The sequence below is a fragment of the Saccostrea cucullata genome, unplaced genomic scaffold (assembly GCF_032062105.1).
Source record: "Saccostrea cucullata isolate Sc308-1 unplaced genomic scaffold, CSIRO_AGI_Scuc_v1 ctg239, whole genome shotgun sequence".
Classification (NCBI taxonomy): Eukaryota; Metazoa; Mollusca; class Bivalvia; order Ostreida; family Ostreidae; genus Saccostrea; species Saccostrea cuccullata.
In genome coordinates this window covers 336,443-358,479 of record NW_026939884.1, presented here as the reverse complement: position 1 = coordinate 358,479, position 22,037 = coordinate 336,443, and the positions used below count along the sequence as shown (strand labels likewise).

The window sequence follows — 22,037 nt, the reverse complement described above, 5'->3', positions numbered from 1 at the left end:
AGATTAGTAAAGTCTGACCATCACATTGATAAGGTCTGACCACCACATTGATATGGTCTGACTACCACATTGGTAAAGTTTGACTTCCACATTGAGAAGGTCTGACCACCACACTGAGAAGGTCTTACTACCATATTGGTTAAGTTTGATGTCCACATAAGTAAGGCCTGACCACCATATTGGTAAAGCCTGACTTCCTCATTGGTAAAGTCTGACAACCACACTGGTAAGCTCTGAACACCATATTGGTATTTTAGGTCTGACTGCTACATTGTTAAGATCTGAATGCCACATTTGAAAAGTCTGCTTGCCACATTGGCAAGGTCTGACTGCCACATTGGTAAGGTCTGACTGTCACATTGGTAAGGTCTGACTGCCACATTGGTAAGGTCTGACTGTCACATACTGTCACATTGGTAAGGTATGACTGCCACACTGGCAAGGTCTGACTGTCACATTCGAAGGTCTGACCACCACATTGGTAAAGTCTGACTGCCACATTGGTAAGGTCTGACTGTCACATTGGTAAAGTCTGACTGCCACATTGGTAAGGTCTGACTGTCACATTGGTAAGGTCTGAATGCCACATTGGTAAGAGTAATGACATGTATACAGCTATATTTTTCTAATATCAATCATAAATGCCATACAAAGCCATGATTATCTGTTTTATAGTGTCTTATCATTTCAATGTCTGAATGAAGGTTCTTTCCAATGGCTCTATATGCACTTTTAATATGAAAATAATTCACATATGTTCCCAAGTAAAATCATATTTCTCTTTGTTAGTAACCAGATTGTCTTGTGACTGAGAAAAAAATGGGGCTTACGCGGGTTATGTAAAATTTTCTGCAATAGCTGCGACCGTTAATTCCAGTAATAATAAAGAAAGAAAGACATTTTATTGTTTATATTTATATCTGTTTAAATAATTATTTAAAGTAGGATTAAAAAGATTAATTATTTTATTAATGATGTAAACGTCTTTATACGTTTCATTGATGGAACAGCCACTGATCAAGAAAGCTGTACAGGCGGCATGCCGACTGTAGTTCATGCAGTGATTAGCGCAGTGGGTTTTCTTAAGAAATAAAGGACAAAATATTCAGTGGATGTAAATATTCCTCCATAAATGAAAAAGTTATTTATATATTGCCCCAACATTATTTGAAGGATTGTTTTCTTTGAAAGCAATATTTATACATCTTCACTTGTGAACTGTGTATTTATTATTCTCTTCATTGTCTAATATGAGGAAAACTCACAGGATAATTCAGAGTTTTTTCATATCTAATATAGGCCCCTAATTTTGTGAATACATAAGCTTCATTGATCTAGCTTGCAGGTATTTCATGAGCCAATATGTCCCCTATTTATGACATTTATGGTTAATATCTACAGAATTATAGCTGAATATTAATACGAGTGACAACTCAACAATTATTTACATATATTTCACTTCTCTAAGTCAATGACTATTTGATGTTTTTTAACGTCAGCTATGAGTATATTACGTTCCATTACTGTCCCTTTCTTTCATAAGATGTACATGTATATGAAAGCATCCTACTGGAATTAATAGCAGCCCAAAATTAATTTTTTTTCACCCCCCCCCCCCAAAAAAAAAATTTGATAACATATTATTTCACCAAAAGTTGCCAAAGTTAATTCTTGTTAAAATGGCTTTGACAATCTTCAATAAACTTCAAATACATTCATTAAAGGTGTTGCGGGCCATGTTTGGTTGATAAATTGCCCCAGTTGTCCTAGAAAAGAGTCAAAATGTGTAAAGTTTGTAGGCAGACAATGGTTGCAGATCAGAAAAGCTCACTCAAACTTACAGCTTAGATGAGCTACAGAGGTTATTTTTAAACCATTACTTGCTTAATTCTTCTTTCCATTTCAATATTGCAACATATTGGGGGTCTGTTAAGGCTATAAATATTAGTGTTTTTCCTTGAAATAGCAAAATAATTTCTACTTTGTTTTAATTTCCATTAATTTATATATAAAATAAATTTACAAAGCCATCATTTACCAGCGTAAAATGTATGTCTTTCTAACTTATATCTTAAATCAATGATTTCATAACTATACAAAAATTGATCAAACCTGGAAATGACAGATTAAAAAGCAGCATTCTACCAAGATTGCATGATCACCTTTTTTTTTACTATCTCATTACTACTAGCTTACAATTTCAAAGAAAGTTAGGGTTTGTCTGAGAGCTCAAGCAAGTATAGGCTTAGCATACTGCCCAATAACATTTCAATGTATCTACATTATAATATTGAATAAAATACGGGTTAGATGAGAAAAAGTGGGTCGATCAAAAGCTTAATCCCTGGTAATTGCTTTTGGACTCTTGATTCCTCTAAATCAACCAAGCCCACACATCTTATTTAATCCAAACTAATCACAAGATGCACCACTTGAGTATAATTCTTACTAGTCTGGTCCAGACTTTCAAGTTAATCATTTCACAAACTCACTTGAATGAAATGGTAGATCTGCCAAATAAGATCCATTAGAGACACTACGTTCCATTCTCATTTTTAACGTTTTCAGAACACAAAACACAAGATCTAATACTAACCCTGCTACACTGCGTTTCTGCCTTTAAGCTTTGCAATTTTTTTAATCTTGGTATATATTGCTCCGCAGAAATTTACAACCATCCAGGTGACACAACAGATTTTTCGTATAAATCCAAGGCCTTATAAACGAGCCGAGAATCCGAGACTATAACATGGTTGTTTCATTGTATTCCATGAATCCTGACTAATGAGGCAGGTTTTTTTTTATATCAGGAAACCTTCCATATCTACACCAGCAATTGACTTTCATACCTGGTCTCAGGTAAATACATTCTCTCCATAAATCTGTCCTCTATACAAATATAGCTCCCACACTTTATTCAAATTCCCTGCTGACACTTGTGTAGGGCTAGAATCTTAATAATCCATCATAATTAATTGTCTTCATAATTCATGAAATTAATATTCAGACTTTAAAACTATATATGCACTTCATTGAGAGGATTCTCCACATGAATATTAATTATTCCAACAACATAGTTTTATCCATCAATGCAAAGAATCAACATACATGCAATGTGCAATCAATAAATAGTACCTAGATAAAATACTAATGTGTCACAGGGAGAGCTCAGATCTCCTATAAAATGTCTCTCTGTCACAATTCAAACCTGTCTAAAGTAAGTTTTTCTATAACCTTGAAGAATTTCGGATTATCCAGTGAACCATTTATTTTATTTGAACTTAATTTACAACAATATTTATTTTTCCAAAGGGAACATTGGAGAGGATGCCAGGCAAAATGCCTATTTAATCTTATTTAAGTAATATGCCTTTTAAGTGACACATCTGTTTCATGTTTTCCTTCTTGTAAATTAAACTAAATCTTTGATCAACTCTACACCTGTTTTGTGTAAAGATTTGTTATGCTCTCTAGCATTTAGTTTCCATTTATTCAATATTAAAAAAATCAGTCAATGCTTATAGAGACACAATATTTTTTCCTTATAAAAAGGTTCAATATTATATCTATGGCCCTTATAAGTCCATTGGGAATGAAAACATATCTCAAAACAAGAGATGTTTGTAAAACACTTATGCCCCCCTTCCGCCAATTGGAATTTTTCTACGTCCAAAAGGGCATAACTCTGTCAAAAATGGCGCGATCATATCCAAAACAAAATTTGACCTAGATATTCATCTGATAAATCTGTATACTAAATTTCATTTCAGTATGTGCAACCTCAACAAAGAAAATGAATGGAAACTGCAAATAATTGGAATTTTTCTAAGTCCAAGGGGCATAACTCTGTCAAAAATGGTGCAATCCTACCCAAAACAGAAGTTGACCTAGATATTTATCTGATATACCTGTATACCAAATTTCATTTGAGTATGTGCAACAGTTGTGAAGAAAATGAACGGAAACTAAATGGACCGACAGACTGACCGACAGACAGCAGCAAAGCAATATGCCCTCCCTTCTTCAAACGGGGGCATAATAATTGAGAGTATGTAGTAAAGAAAACAAAATACAATCAATTTTGTTTAAAAATATTAATACCAGTACATAGTATTACACTTGTTTACACTATTTACACATTATAATTTCAAAATTAATAAATTTCGCTCATTTTCTTAAGTGGTGAAATTGAAAGCTTTTTTTTTATCTGCATGCAAGTAGATATTATACCCACAGATTTGAATTTCAACTTTGAAATCCCCAAAAATAAAAGATTACTCCATTATTACACAATATTGGTTGGCTACTGTAGATGGACTTATCACTTGTTCTGCAAGCTGAACCTTGAAGTGTTGAGTGATGTATTGATTGACAGATTAAAACTGATGAGGACATTTAAGGTAAGTCGCGGGTTTACTGCTTAAAAATTCTTATGAGAAAACACATCCTGAAAATTTGATATAATGTTCCTTGGAATTCACAGCATATTATCTGCAATTTTTATAAAATTTGCCTACGCAGTTTTAATGCTATATTGCTGTAAACGCGGTATTGTTGTTGGTACTTTTTTTAAGCTTTACCATTGAAATGCATGGAAAAATGACGTTTTAAGCCAATTTTGTGAAAATAGTTTCTTTTAAAAAGGTTGGATAACTTTTTAAAGACATAGACGAATTAGTCAGAAATTTCAAAATGTCAACATGAAGTAAAATTAAAACTACTGATATAAAAAAATCAATACGTGTTCTCGCAGATTTTTTACTAAATAATTTCAAAGTTTTCTTTTATACTGCTAGAATGTTGCGTTTAAGGCATTATTTTTATCTACAACATCATTTATAACATAGTCACATTTACAGTACGAGTATAATATCTTAACCTTTGGAATATGCAAGATTTAAAAAGTGGCATAGATACAAAATTTAATTTCATTCATCATTTAAATTATTGCGGAGACATATTAAGATGACCAGCAACTTATTTTCACTGGTATTGTGAAATTCATACTCTGATCACAAAGTCAGAATGGACGGTATACATTTCGTGCATGAGAATCCGTACAGCGACAACAACGTGGTGATAAAATATTGATACCTGTATTTTTAGGATATTCATGGTAATTGGATTTAGGCATAACACAAAAATTTGATCATATATTTTAAACAAGGTGGTTACCTGTGGTTCTTTCTCTGTTAGTCGAAAAAGATATGACCCTGACTCTCAATTTGTTAATTTCGAGATATTGAAAATTTAATACAAAAAATGGAAAACACTTTTTAGCTTTTACACTTTGAGCTTTTTGTTATAAAAAAATATACAAGAGGCCCATTGACCAGAGCAAATTGGCTGGGAATAAAAAATCAGATCAGAATTGAAAAAATAAAAAATATACCTGAGAATGCCTTCATATTAATACAGCATATTCCTTTGCTGTTCTTGATACAAAAGATTTGTTAAAAACATTTTCTTCCTATATGTAACTTCATAAAAATTTGAATTTGATTCCCTTTGTTTCCCTCCCTACCCCAAAGGGTCATGATTTGAATAAATTTAAAGATTTACAAACTTCATTTGTAACATAAATGTTCACATATAAATACTGGTATACTAATATCTTTGCTACCTTTGAAGAAGATTTTTTAAGATATATTTTAAAAGTATTGTGACCCCACCCTATCCCTGGGGGTTATAATTTGAAAATTTAATTTCATTCATCATTTAAATTCACTAATCATGGCTTCGGTAGACATTTTTAAAGATTTCCGTATCTAGTCCTATGTAAAACTTTGCTTGAGCCATTTTCTCCACTGGTATTGTGAAATTCATCTACACTACTGATCACAAAGTTTCAGAAGTGGTTCTTGGTATAAAGATTTTCCCTATATACTCCTATGTAAAACTTTGATCAGCCATTGTGACAACAACGGGAGTGATAAAATATCTACACTACCTGAGGATTTTTCACATGATATGTTTCATGGTCAATAGGAAGTTTTTTCAGGCATATACACAAAAAAACTTTGATCAGCCATTTTTTGATTTGAACAAACGGTACACTATCTGGTGGTTTCATCTTTCCTGGACCAATGGTTCTTAAGAATAAGATTTTTAAAGATCTTCCCTATATAGTCCTATGTAAAACTTTGCGGCCATTGTGGCCCCGCTACCCCCGGGGGTCATGATATATTTGAATCTACACTACCTAGGACTCTCCAAATGCATTTGTGGTTCTTGAAAGAAGATTTTTAAATGATGCCATTAATTTTTCAATAATTCAAATACACAAAGATGGCCCTTCAAACACTTGCATTCACCTAAGGATACTTTATGGCAAGTTTGGTTGAAATTTGTCCAATGGTTCTTGAGAAGAAGATGAAAATGTGAAAAGTTTATGACAACGACGATGACTACAACAACTACGACGACAGACAACAGACAAATTTTGATCAGAAAAGCTCACTTGAGCCTTCGGCTCAGGTGAGCTAAAAAGGATACTTGTAAATTGTTTACAGTGTCTTATAGGTCTTACAGTCCAGGTGTTTGTATAAATTTGATTTTAAATGTATATCACAATTTATTAGCCAGCAAAACAATTAGAATACATGAGATTTAAATACATAACAACTAAACAATTATGATAATGATGATGATAATTTTAAAAAACCTAGAAAAATACATGTAATTAAATTTAACCCGTTTTTAGTGATGCTGATTGATTCCATCCTGAAAAGTATGTAAAATTTTTCATAAAACAGTCATGATGCAATACGCATGTTCACCTGAGTTTCAAATAATGTGCGCACATACCACCCCCAAGTTTTCCGCTAAACAATTTTTATCTATGATAACTTTTTTGCTGCAAACCTTAACTTTTACGCTGATATATTCTGATTGACTTTTACCAGTTTAGTTATACTTAGAATATAAATTATTCCTTTCATTTGGTTTTGAATATAATTAGTCCTAAGATATTACATATAATCATAGCAGAATTCAGACTGAAATTTAATTATAAAACATGTGCATGTATGAGGTTAACGTACAATAGCATGCACTTTGTATTAATCTACTTGATTCGTACAGACTTGAAGTCATTTGCAGAGAATTAAACGGGAAACAATGTAACGTTGCCTTTGTGACGTAACTGAAGTCATTTATCAAATGTGCACAAAACAACCGCTCGAATCGTCGAAATTGTGTACCAAAATTGATGACAAAAGCAAACCCGCGACCTACCTTAATACAAAGAATCAGACAGAAGGGACTAGAATGCACTAAGTCACAGTCAAACCTTCCTATAGGTGATTAGACAATCCAGCAACTGCTCAAAGACAAAGTTAGCTCATAATGTTCTTCTGAATTCCAATTTTTAAAATTAAGGGTGTACTGTAGATCACTTTATTTTTGCAACACCTTATTTTTGCAAGACAGCTCTTTCGGAATTCATAAGCTAGATATAGTTGGGAGCTATGGTTTTTGCTGTATAATCCTTACTGATACAAATATGAGAATTTAACTTTCACGAGCAGACAGACTATTGTAATTACATGAAAATAAATTTCTTGTGAATAACAAGAGGCCCATGGGCCACATCGCTCACCTGAGAAGCTTTGACCATGCTGTTCTTTACCAGATTCCCCCCTTGTAATACATAAAGTGACCCCACCCTACCCCACTGATCATAATTTGGACAATTTGAAATCTACACTATCCCAGGAAGCTTCCACATAAGTTTAAGTTTTTCTGGCCCAGTGGTTCTTGAGAAGAAGATTTTTAAAGATTTTCCCTATATATTTCTATGAAAAAATTTGAATCCCTATTGTGCCCCCACCCTTACCCCCAGGGTCATGATTTGAATAATTTAAAACCTACACTACCTCAGGGTGCTTCCACATAAGTTCCAGCTTTTCTGGCCAAGTGGTTCTAATGAAGATTTTCAAAGATTTTTCCTATATATTTCTATGTAAAACTTTCATTCCCCATTGTGGCCCCGCCCAACAATGGGGGTTATGATTTGACCAATTTAGAATCTACACTTCCCCAGCATGCTTCCACATAAGTTTTAGCTTTTCTGGCCCAGTGGTTCTTGAGAGGAAGATTTTCAAAGATTTTTCCTGTATATTTTTATGTAAAACTGTCATTCCCCATTGTGGCCCTGCCCAACCCCCTGGGGTCATGATTTGAACAATTTAGAATCTACATTACCCCATGATGCTTCCACATAAGTTTCAGCTTTTCTGGCCCAGTGGTTCTTAAGAAGAAGATTTTTAATGACCCCATCCTATTTTTGTCTTTTCTTGATTATTTCCCCTTGTGAGAGGACCTGGCCCTTCATTTTAACAATTTAAATTCCCCTTCACCCAATGATGCTTTGTACCAAGTTTGGTCAAAATCGGACGAGTGGTTCTTGAGAAGAAGTCGAAAATGTGAAAAGTTTACAGAGGGACAGACGGACAGACAAAATGTGATCAGAAAAGCTCACTTGAGCCTTTGGCTCAGGTGAGCTAAACAGCGATTTACCCTATTTACATGTATATCTATTATCTCGGACTTGATGGAACCGAGAAAATACTTCGAGATATCTTAGCATTCAAGATATCTATGGGAAAATACTAATGAAATAAGCACTTGAGACTAAAAATTTGCATCAAAATATCCATGGTATAATGATATTAAATTTATAAGTGAGAATTTTTTCATGAATTCTGTTTGAAATAATCTTTAGTTCAATGTATAACAATTATATTATAACAGATAAAAATTTTTGCATTTTTTAAAAAATAAATTTCTTGTGAATAAAAAGTGATTTACCCTATTTACATGTATATCTATTATCTCGGACTTGATGGAACCAAAAAAATACTTCGAGATATCTTAGCATTCAACATATCTATGGGAAAATACTAATGAAATAAGGCACTTTGGACTAAAAATTTGCTTGACATAATCTTTAGTTCAATGTACTACAATTATATTATAACACATACACATTTTTGCAATTTTTTTTAAATTTTGCAAAAATAAAATGAAATGCTATAAAATATTCTAAAATCATGACATGAAGCACCACATTAGTGTTTTATGCATTTGGAATTCAGCATGTTAAACACTTTAAGGTTTTGTGTATTACTTTTCCAGTACTAGACTGTTTGAGTAGTTACAGTCTGTGTAACCTGTCCAGGTGTACAGGAGCAGTTACCGGGTACAGGTAAACAGTTTCCCAGGCCCAGTAAACTGCTATCTAAACTCCCCCATCAACTGATATCAAATATTAATACTTCCCCTGAAATTGATTGTATAACATTAATTCTGCTTGATGATCATCAAACTTTCCATATTGATTTTTTAAAAGTGAAACGGAAAAGTTTTTTGTATCATTAAAGTCTTGAAACTGTTCCAATCGATATAAATCAGGGCTTTTTGTATAACATATACATGTATTCCACCTGCTAACATTGAGGACTATAATTATTAAGTTGACATAGACTGGGTATCAAGCAAAGTATGTGGATGTGAAGTATGGCAGATAACCTGTTGACCTTTAAATTGACCTGAAAAAAGGTCACCCAAACTGTGTCACTATCAAAACACTAAGTATCGAATCGAATCAAATATGGGCAGAAGGAAAATAATTTGACCTATAATGCATGTTAAGACAGTCACTGTATTTTTATTAAACAAACTGTATACATGTATTATATGGTCAACCTGTGAAAAGATAAATGACACTGTTTCACCTGAAGAAGCATACATTCCAATGAACTTTACAAATTCACACTCAGGTAGAATCCTATTTAAATGTGACCTTGGGATCCTGCTTTCTAGATTGAACCCATTGCCCTCAATTTTCAGATTTAGGATTTTTTCTTACATTTTATGATTTACTAGACTGGAAATCAATGTGATTAAGAAATTCCATTAGAGTTAATGATGCAATCACACATCACTTTTATCTTAATTGTACGTGACATAGTGGAAAATTGTATTAAAAAATAGTGAATTGATTATTTTTGATACATTAATTACATTTATACTGTGATATTTAGTCCTCTGTAGTATAAGGCATGCTCAAATGTCAAGGCTTAGAAAAAAGTTGTTCTTGCATGCAGTGTCTTCTGGATGTTACAACATCATTCACATACCGACTTTAGTCTCAACTTTGAATTTAAATCTGGCCTACCTTAGTTTCCGACGACCTTGTTGGAGTTATTTATATTACATCTATTTTGATATGGGCAAACAGCTGTTTTAATGGGAGAGGATAAATGCAAAAAATTTCAGTTGATGAGTTTCAGTCTCCTTCCTGAATCATTATGAATTTTTTTATGGAGTTTGTTGATCTTTTAAAAAAATATTTTTTCTGGAAATTTTATATTTTGGGTGCATTTTTTTTCATGAATTATTCATAAAAGATATTAATCAGTTCTTATTTTTTTATTAATGCAGATACAATATCATATTACCAATGGCTATCGTATACTAGTTAATGGTATTTAAATGAACTTTTTAATATGGTTAATTAAAATTTGATCCCAAAAATAGGAGCCCATTTTCCCACCCACCCCTTTGAAATCTCATCTACTTTAAGTTGATTAGTAAATCAAAATTTGTCTGGAATTTCGTGTATGATCTGTATAAGTTTTACTTATCTACCTCAAAATTCAGACCATTGAGTTGTCTCATATTAATAAATTTAGTCCATCTTGCTTGCTTTTTCCATTAAAAACACTTCCCTTAATAGAGGACAGTGGATGCTTCATTAAGACTTAACTGCTACTTATCCATCAGATGTTATCAGAAAATAAGCCCTTTGCTAAATGGACCAACTCATCCTTATATATATCAAATAGCTTTGTAGCCTAAAGGGTTGGCTGATCTCTCAGAACAACACATTGTGACAGTATATTGAACAACTGAAGCTAGGGCTGTGTGTCTGTAGCGTCTTCATAGTTCACACAATCTTACTCTCCTACAGCGCACAGATCAGCACTGCCGATACTAACTGACTCAATCTTATTCCGTTCTTATTTTACATTCACTTTCCATTAGCATTATCTCCTATAAGCCTTGTCTAGGCTTTCTGCTCTTCAGTAGTGATCATGTTATAACAGAAATAAATATCTGAACAAAAGATATACTGATGATTTAAAGTACAACAAACAAGATTTTACAACAAAAAGAATCAACAGTCACCGACTCATCTCATATTTGTTTAAAATCAATTTTTTTTCTTTCATTATTAAAAACAAAATTAAACAGTAATGACTTTGACTTAAAAAATTGAAGTTTGACCCCCTACCTGTATTTCAAAGTACGATTTCCCACAGTATATATTATAATGAGTTGACACTGCGTATAATTAACCCGGGGACATTTCCCGTCGCCCAAAACACAATGTTTACATTCTCCATCATTCCATATATCCGTCACAAAAGCCAAACTCCCCGGAATTAGAATCCGTACTTTGATTTTATCAATTCCATCAACAGACACCAAGCAATCAATACCTCGCTATTAATTAAGTACAATACCACATGTGACATATAAGTCACACTTAAATCAGATCATTGTTCCTACCTCTACAACCCTTAGTGTCTCACAGTTATTTTTTTAACAATTAAGCATTAAGCTGAGTCCTTTGATTAATATTGACTTACGAGCACTATAGTGAGTGGCTCCAATACAGCAGAAGAAACCAATACATCCAAATCCAATGACACCTTCCCCGGAAAGCAATAACGGTCACTAAGTAGAGGTCAGTGTCACTCCTTCAGTGGAGTACCCCCCAGAATGTACAGGTCCCGCTGGTCTTGTGGTGATCTGACTTCTCGATATGTTTAAAGTAAATGCACCCTTTAATGGTGGAATTTTCATCTGTATCATTCCTCCGGGCAAGTCAAGCCTGACCGTCCCCTGTCATAAAATGGAAATCAACTCTACCAAAAACACAAATAAAAAGAAACCATTATCTTGCTTAAGAAATAAAACCATTTTCAAATTTATCAAGATTTCAAATTAAATTCTAATTTTACACATTATATGGAAGAGAGGGGAAAAAATTGTAAAATTAATGATGTATCAGGACTGCAATATTTCATTACATAATCTAGATTACCCCACAGAGTATCTAGTAAAAAAAATTCGGAGTTAAAATCTGTTAACTATATACCTCAGCTCAGTATCTGTAATGCCTGATTAGGACACATTATGTAACTACAATTGTATAATAAAAACCTGATGACATCTGCTCATAAATGATAATACAATCAAATTACTTAATCATTAAAAATACATGGATTGGGTTTTAATGTCTATTATACTAGAAGTCAACCTAATCCAGTTAATATTGGATTTTATCCATCTTGCATAGACTAACATTTATTTATATTGAGTCCTACTGACATATACAGTTATACTGTCAAGTTGAAAATCAAGTATTTCTCCTAAATACCAGTAGGAAACATATTGTGAAATTAAACAAGAGGCCTAGGGGCCAAATCGCTCACCTGAGCTCTGGCTATGTAAAACTAAATGCAAAAATCAGTTCAGTATTGAAAAATTTAAATATTAAACTGGGTTCAAGTGGTATCATGATTTGAACAAACTTGAATCTACACCACATGAGGATGCTTCCATATAACTATGAACAATCATGGCTTTGCTGTTTTTGAGAAGAAGATTATAGATTTTCCCTATGTATTCCTCTGTTAAACCTTGAACCCTGACCCCCCATCATGCCCCACCCTACCCCTGGGGTCATGATTTGAACAAACTTGATTCTACACTACCTGAGGATGCTTCCACATAAGATTCATCTTTCCTGGCCAAGTGGTTCTTGAGAAGAAGATTATAGATTTTCCCTATGTATTCCTACGTTACTATGTTAAACTTTGACCCCCCCCCAATCATGGCCCCACCATTCCCCTAGGGGTCATGATTTGTACAGACTTGAATCTACACTACACTACCTGATAATGCTTCCACATAAGTTTCATCTTTCCTGGCCAAGTGGTTCTGGAGAAGATTTTTAAAGATTTTCCCTATGTATTCCTATGTTAAACTTTGACCCCCCCCATCATGGCCCCAAACATACCCCTGGGGGTCATGATTTGAACAAACTTGAATCTGCACTACCTGAGGATGCTTCCACATAAGTTTCTTCTTTCCTAGCCCAGTGGTTCTGGAGAAGAAGATTTTTAAAGATATTCCCTAAGTATTCATATGTTACACTTTGACCCCCCATTGTTGCCCCATTCTACCCCCGGAGGTCATGATTTGAGCAAACTTGATTCTACACAACCAGAGGATGCTTCCACATGAGTTTCATCTTTCCTGGCCCAGTGGTTCTGGAGAAGATTTTTAAAAATTTTCCCTATGTATTCCTATGTTAAACTTTGAAATTTACCCCCATTAAAGTTAATCATATTATGACCCCACCCTAACCCTATATATTTGAAAAATTTGAAATATCAGCTATGCATTTTCTAGGATTGCAAATTGATCAACCTATATTTTATCTTTCCTGGCCCAGTGGTTCCAGACATTTAGAGAAATTGTCAGATTTTTAAAACATGCCATTACTTTTTCACTAATTCATAATTATTTCCCCTTGGAAGAGAGCATGGCCCTTCATTTGAACAAACTTGAATCCCCTAAACCCAAGGATACTTTGTGGCAAGTTTGGTTGAAATTGGCTCAGTGGTTCTTGGGAAGAAAATAAAAATGTGAAAAGTTTACAATGACTACATCGCCGCCGACAACGACGACAGACAATGGACAAATTTTGATCAGAATAGCTCACTTGAGCCTTGGCTCAGGTGAGCTAAAAATACGCCTTTTCTAAAATTAAGTGTTATGTGCTTAAATTCATCTAAAAGTGTATGAAATACACTTTTAAAATTGCCTTTGAATTAAAGATCAAACTATACAGATACTCCCCAATGCCAAAAAATAAGTACAGTGGACCTTCAGATATCCGGACCCCAGATATCCGGATGCTTCAGTATCCCGACGACTTTTCATATGAACGAAATTTCTAAAAGTAATTTTGTCTCGTTTCACTGGTGATTAAGTGTTATGTGCTTAAATATCATCGGACAAAGTGATTGGGAACCTTTAAAAATTGCCTTTGAATTAAAGATCAAACTATAGGCTCCACTGTATTAAGCAAAATAATGTTTTTGACATCCATTCCATGTATGTATGCAGACCTGAAAAAAAAAATGTTCTATTTTTATTGGCATGTTGTTTCAACACATCAGTACCCCCGTCAGTACTTTTGACTGATGACTGTGTTCAAAGTAATTCATGTCCTCCGCATCAGGACTGGTTTGTGTTTTGCGACGTCCCAGCCATGTCACACGGCCTCGTTACCATTAACACATATTCGCGCCGATGTTTTATTGGGGAAATTTTTTCATTTGTTGTAGAATATAATCTCATTTTGATTCCCCTAACTGAATAACGCTGACTTGTGATCAATCAAATGTTTGTAGCACTTACTATGGGGCTCTGACGATGAGAATTTCTTCAACTCCGAGGAATAAAACACACACAGGCAGCTCATCTGTCAATCATCTACAAAATAATCCTTCATTTCAAAGTATTATTGTTGGTAAATTGATGTAATATGATCACATAATCCATACAAAATGCAGACTTTAAATAACATTAACTTGCTTTTAATTATTTAATACTTTAGCATGTAAATGTGAATTTGAAATCGAATTCAATATATAAATGATAGACTTTTCATGACTTTAAAATTCAAGTATAAGATGTATCCCTGACCTGTTTGATATGCTCTTATGTGTGAAATGATAAAGTTTATCCATAAGACATCACCGAATTATGAAATTTTTCTTCCAGTGACCTTGAACTTCAAGTGTCAAGGTCATGACACACCCTTGGGTTATGGGCAATCTTTGTGTGATCAACACATTTCTGGAAGGTGAAGCTTCACACAATATTAATTTTGCTAACAAGATAAAAAATGATGCCTGCATGTAGCATGCTTTTTCTTCCAGTGACCTTGAACTTCCTACCTTGAAGGTCATGACACACCCTTGCTATGGGCAATCTTTGTGTGAAATGCAAAATCCATGATATGGACAGCCATTGTTTTTTCTTCTGTGACCTTGATTTTTTCACATTTTCAATCTTTGTGTGAAATGAGAACCTCTTTATCCATAAGAAAGAATGGGCAAATTTTTTTTCTTCCAGTGACAAAATTGGTACAAAACACACCCTTAGGTCAGAATCTTTGTGTGGAGTTGTAGATTCTAATGTCCCTGTTAAAATGAATGCCAATTTTAACAGACCCCCCCTGGACCGGACGGACCCGGACAGATGACAAAGTTTGCGGGGGGTACAACTTTAAAATTAAAGTATAAGATGTATCCCTGACCTGTTTGATATGCTTTATTTGTGAAAAATCTTTCTCTCAAGGAATTTTAATCAACACATATATAGGCCAGACACAATTAATTTTGCTAACAAGATAAAAAATGATGCCTGCATGTAGCATGCTTTTTTAGCTTACCTGAGCTAAAAGCTCAAGTGAGCTGCAAAATCCATGATCAGCCATTGTCCAAACATTTTTTTGGAAGTGTAAATTTTAAACAAAATTGGTTCTAATTTGTTTCAATCATGAATTTTTATGTCATTTATTTTGAGAAAGTGTTTTAACAGCTACTGAAGTGAATTTAAATATAGACCAGCAGGTCCAGTACAATCACTAGATTTAGCTATGTAGCTTAACTGATTTACCTACTTAGCTTTATTTTACCTACCTGAGGTACTAGCTTTATTTAGCTACCAAATAAATTTATTTTTATAACAAGAGGCCCAGGGGCCACATCGCTCACCTGAGCACATCGGCTAGGAAAACGCACACATGAAATCATATCAATTCTGCATATAACTTCTTTACAAAGTTCTTCAGAAAAAATTTTTTATAGATTTTTTAAAACATTTTGTTTGTATATATTACTTTGAAATAATTTGAATTTGACTCCCCATCATTTCCCTCCCTACCTCAAAGGGTACTCATGATTTGAACAAATTTAAATCTTCAATGCATGAGGATGCTTACTTGTTGATATGACTTAACATAGCTTTTCTGTTATTGAGATTTTTCCCTTTATTTTTCTATGTAAAATTTTGATCCACCATTGAGACCCTTCCCTACCCTTGGAGGTTATGATTTGAACAAATTTAATTCTACACTACCTGAGGATGCTGCCATATAAATATCACTAAGCATGGATTTGCTTTTCTTTAGAAAAAGATTTTTAAAAATTTATTTTAATGTACAACTTAGATCCCCCATTGTGGCCCCACCCTATCCCTGGGGGTTATGATTTGAACAAATTAGAATCTATAGCATTAGAGGATGCTTCCATAAAAATATCATTAATCATGGCTTTGCAGTATTTGAGAAGAAAATCTTTTAATAAAGATTTCCCAATATATACCTATGTAAAACTTTGATCAGCCATTGTGGCCCCACCCTACCCCAGGGAGCCATGATTTGAGCAAACTTGAATGTACACTACCTGAAGATGATTCAACATGAGCCTATGGATCTTGAGAAGAAGATTTTTAAAGATTTTTCCTATATTTTCCTATGTAAAACTTTCATCGGCCATTGTGGCCCCACCCTACCTCCGGGGGCCATGATTTGAACAATTTGAATGTACACTACCTGAGGATTTTCATCTTTCCTGACCCTATGGGTCTTGAGGAGAAGATTTTTAAAGATTTTTCTTATATTTTCCTATGTAAAACTTTCATCGGCCATTGTGGCCCCGCCCTACCCCCGGGGGCCATGATTTGAACAAACTTGAATGTACACTATCTGAGGATGATTCAACATGAGTTTCATCTTTCCTGTCCTAATGGTTCTTGAGAAGAAGATTTATAAAGATTTTTCCTATATATTCCTATGTAACAGTTTGATCGGCCATTTTGGCCCCAGCCTTGCCCCAGGGGTCATGATTTGAAAAAATTTAAATCTACACTACCTGAGGATGATTCCACATCAGTTTCATTATTCCTGGCCAAGTGGTTAATGAGAAGAAGATTTTTTAAAAATTCCAATAATTTTTCACTAATTCATAATTATCTCCCCTTGGAAGAGGGTGTGGCCCTTCATTTGAACAAAATTGAATCCCCTTCACCCAAAGATACTTTGTGGCAAGTTTGGTTAAAATTGGCCAAGTGGTTCTTGAAGAAGAAGTTGAAAATGTAAAAAGTTAACGACGACGAGAATGACAACGAAAACTACGACAGACAACGGACATTTTGATCAGAAAACTCACTTGAGCCTTCGGCTCAGGTGAGCTAAAAAAGCATTTTTCTCAAGATGTGCAGAAAATCTCATTTTGATGCAGTAATCATTTTCAACTTTGAACTCATCTGAAAACAATTCATGAAAAAATCACTCCTGAAGAAATGTCTTTTTTCTGCACAATTGCAATGAAAGTTCTGAAAGTTTTGGGCTATGTATGACAGTTAAAATAGTTACTCCTTGAATGAAATGACAAAGAAGTCCAGTTCTGGTTAAGGACAGATGATACAAACAATTTTTTTCTTTCAAAAAGATTTAATATCATGCAATGTTTCTGGCTTTAGTGTAGAAATTTTCAGGAATATTTGATTATGTTTAATGGTACCAAACATGTTTAATTCTATTTGATATTGCAATATTTTTGTCATTTTGATATTCCTCTTAAAATTCACCTGGCTTGGTATATTTTTCTTAAGTTTATATTGTACTTTTAGCACCATGGTAACATATTCTGAAATTTATTTTCACCTGTAAACCTTTACTGAATGTGATTTGTCTATATTTGTATTTTCATTGAAATATTAGTAATATTTAGCTTTTCCTAATAAAATTCACCTGGCGTGGTATATTTTTCTTAAGTTTATATTACACTTTTAGAACCTGAAAATGCAAAATATAGAAACAAGACAGAGAAATTCCAGCACTGTTCATTAATTTTGAGTTACTTCCCTTGCCATCTAATTATTATTCACAAAGATCAAGAGTTTCTAACATGTAATTTACATTATTGGAAACAAATTATCATCAATATATTTGTGTAATAATTTTATTCATAGTTACCTTCACATTTATAGTAATACTTCAGCACATGTGGCATCTTTGCTATGGTAAATGACGACCTGTTGACTGTCTGCCCTTTTAGTTTACACAATGTATAACAAATCTATCACTGCTTTTCTCCTTGCATTATAGTTGATTCTGTCCTTTAAAAAACACATGCTTTTGTTTACCTCTTTAAACACTTTATTTATTTCCACTGCTTAGAGAATTCCGAACAGGAGATCACTCTCAATGACTGTTTTTAAAAATGGAAAAAACCTATGTAAATTCCTTGCCAATGACCTTAACACTGGTATGTTTTCTTTTTCCTTTATTATTATTTTGTGATTTTTTGCCTCTTTTTAATAAAAAGAAAAAATTTTGAAAGTTGCATTGAAATAGCTAAATAAAGCTACATGAGGTAGGTAAATAAAGCTACATAGGTAATTCTACCTTCGTAGCTGAATCTAGTGATTGTACTGGACCTCTAGACATCTGTATGCAAAGACGGATCCAGGTCCGCTGCCCCCTCCCCCCTTTGAAATTTTTGTACGTAAAATTTATATGTCCATTGTATCCTAAAATCAAGGAAAAAATCTCTTATTTGTAAGAACTTGTCAGCTTCCGGGGGCTTTGCCCCCACACCTCCATAAAGCACCTTGCCTTAGACCCACTGGGGCCTTCAAATGACCCTATCAATTACAATGTTTTCTTTTCTTTATTATTTTGAAAGGGGGGTGTTTTAGAAAAATCAGAAACTTAAATTATCAATTACAACTTTTCGTGATTACAAAAATGTGAGTAATAGCCTGATACACCTTATTATGATTACCAAGATCATGGCTTCATCCATGCATTAGTTCATCCGATTGTCACTGGACTCCTGATTATTTACAATTAAACGCCTGCTTAGCTAACAATCTATCTATCTATTTATAAAATGCAAATTTAGACTGTTGGTTAAACGTCTGTTTCATGCATACATTTCGTATCATAAGCTTCACACTTTTTCCGCTCGTGTCAATTTTCCCCGCGAAATGTTGAATAACGAGCCCGAGTATAAAACAATAAACGATTCAGTATATAGGTCCCTGGATTTACCCGAGTAATGTGTACATGTGTCAGAGATATCGAGTTAAAATTTTATGTTTGCAAGGTCAGCTTGTAAAGAAAATGGAACCTTAATTTATATACTTCAAACTTGTAACTTAATCACAAAATGACTGAAATATCGAAACCTTGGAATAAATGAAACATGGGAAAAGAAGAGCGCGTTCTTGATTCCATTGATGACAAAGAAATGCCGGACTTTAAACATAAGAATTTAAGGTATACTATAGTAGCTGGAAGAAGTCAGAGATATTAATTAATTATGGAAAAAAGCCATGCGTCTCCAAACCATAAATATGGAATCTAGCTGTTAATCAAAGTGTGCGTGGATATTTCCAGAATTGTAAATCTACAGACGGAGTACGTGTAGATGTTTCGAGGGCTTCTGGCTACAGCAAGTGTATAATCTATGATGGAGAACAGAGTGTAGACACTTGTAGGCCTATCAGCAAGCGACTAATGTAACAGACTGATTGTAGACGCTACTAGGTCTATTAGCAAGCGAATAATATGTAGTGGACAGAGTGTAGATGCTTTTAGGAGTTAACTGTAACATGCTTCTAGGTCTATCAGCATGATCAGCAAGCCAATAATCTGTATTAGAGTGTAGACATTTAAAAGGCAGAGTGCGGAGGCTTCTAGGCCTATCAGCAAGCAAATAATCTGTTACACACAGACTGTAGACGTTTCGACGTTTCTATAGCAGCCTGTAGCAAAAATATTCTGTTATACACAGAGTGTAGGCGTTTCTATAGGCCTATCAGCAAGCGAATATGTTATAGACAAACTTTAGACGTTTCGACGTTTATTTAGGCCTATCAGCAAGCCAATAATCTGTAATACTAGTAGACAGAGTTTAGATCATGGGCCTTCAATGGGGATTCACCGCGCTGCTACGGCGATCAACTTTCTACTGGGCTATGTCACACGGCGCGTAGCAATTGTTTACCCTGAAATAGAAATTTTTTGAGTGCAGTCTGTGAGACGTGTGACAGGGGTCTGGCTGCTATGAAACAAGTGTATATACTCTTTAATAGAAATATCAGGCACTTAACATGGGGGAGGGGGGTGGGTGGGTTGCAAGGCCCCCAACCCACTTTTTCCAAACATCCAAACATTTTTTTACTATTGAAAATACCCTGGAAATAGTTGAAATGAAACAAGTGTATATACTCCTTAAATATCAGCCCCCCCCCCCCCATTTTCCACACCACCACCACCACCACCACACACACTTTTTGTTGCAGTATAGTCAAGTAAAGGAAAGGGTAATGCAGTAGTGTATGAATAAAAATTAGTATAGAAAGAAGGAGGAACCTACCCCCCCCCCCCTAAAAAAACCCCAACTTTTTTGGCTCGTCAGTCAAGTTTTTTCAGGTTAGTTAATTTTTTTCCTCCCTGGCTGCTCCCCTCCCTCAACACACACTTTTTAAAACGTTGCTACGTCCCTGAGAACAGAGTGTACACGTTTTTAGGGCTATGAGCAAGTGCATGGACAACCTTTAACGGCTAGATGATCGAACATAAACTTTTCCGGGGCCATGAAGCAAGTATATTATCTAGATCTGTAATAGATAGATTATCTAGATCTGTAATAGATAGATCAAGAGCAACGTTTCCTAATTAATTGTGCTTTTTAATTGTATAATAAAACATACATTTGATAGACGGAGAAAAGACATTTTTATGTCTAAGAAGCAAGTATATCAGGTGCATGCCTATAGGAGAAGTAAGAATTACAAGTAGACCGTTCACACCCGCCTTGAGCCCTAAAAATAACACGAAGTCAAAATGGTACAAAGCAATGGACTATCAAAAACGTATCAGTTAACTTAAAGAAATCGAGACGAATTTATTTAACGTTAATTTATAACCCCATAGGATTTGCAATCCAATGCCATTTCTAAGGAACTTAGAGCACTGAGTAAAACACAAAGTTAGTAATCACACATGTACACTGAGTAAAAAGAAAAATTTGTCCCCGGGTTCATTAAAATATAAATTACTCAAACCTATCTTAATATATTCCATAAAATTAAATAACACGGTATTGTAATTGTTAAAAATTAACGGAACTATATTAACCTCAACAAATTACAGTTACCTTTCTTCCCATAGAAACTCCTTCGTTGTGATTTATACTCGTAAGTGAGCGTTAACATATTTATATGATTCCTTAAAAATGTGTATGATTACAACAATTTTACAAAAGTCAGTTACATCAAAACGCACGATTTTTCACCATTTACGACGTATAATGATACAACCATTCATCCACGTTCAATTAATGTCCAGGATTTTTAACATCATTTACAACTGCTTTTTTCATAAAAATGGAACTTTTACTTACCCTTAGATTTACTTACCATGTCACTGGTCATTTGCAAAATTATTTTGTTACAATAAAAAAAAACACACAAGTATTCTGAAGTTGATATTTTAAAGATGATTGAGGTTTCGATTGACAGCATCGATGTATAGCTTTTTTTTTTTGGAGACCAGTTCAGATCTTCCAACAATTTGTTGGACTTTAAACGGATACCAATTGCGCTCCGGTATATTATGCACACCTGTTTTTGTATTCACAAGAAGCAGATTTTTTTTTTCAAAAGACACCCCCCGATGCTACATGCTTGATCATAACAAGGAGTGCATGGCAGGAGTGCTGGATTGACAGGGGATGTTCACTCCTCCATGGCACCTGATCCAAACTCATGATTTGGAGGTCCGCTTTGGCGCTGCTCCTGATTTTTACTGTTTGAATGCATGATTTCTGTTCGTTATCTCCATATATTTAATTATTCAAGAACAAATTAAA

At 34.2% G+C, this 22,037-nt stretch overlaps 1 protein-coding gene across 3 annotated transcripts in view; it reads right to left on the bottom strand.

Annotated features, from left to right (window-relative positions):
- The window catches only part of LOC134254213 (receptor-type tyrosine-protein phosphatase epsilon-like), a 70,309-nt gene extending 58,403 nt beyond the window's left edge, over positions 1–11,906 (bottom strand). For 2 of the 3 annotated variants that reach the window (XM_062736762.1, XM_062736764.1), the window contains exon 1: positions 11,658–11,906. The gene's annotated coding sequence lies outside the window, so the exon portion shown is untranslated. Of the gene's footprint in view, positions 1–2,492; positions 2,553–11,657 lie in introns of those variants that run through there. The other variant, XM_062736763.1, reaches the window with a different exon arrangement.
- Positions 11,907–22,037: the final 10,131 nt, after the last annotated feature.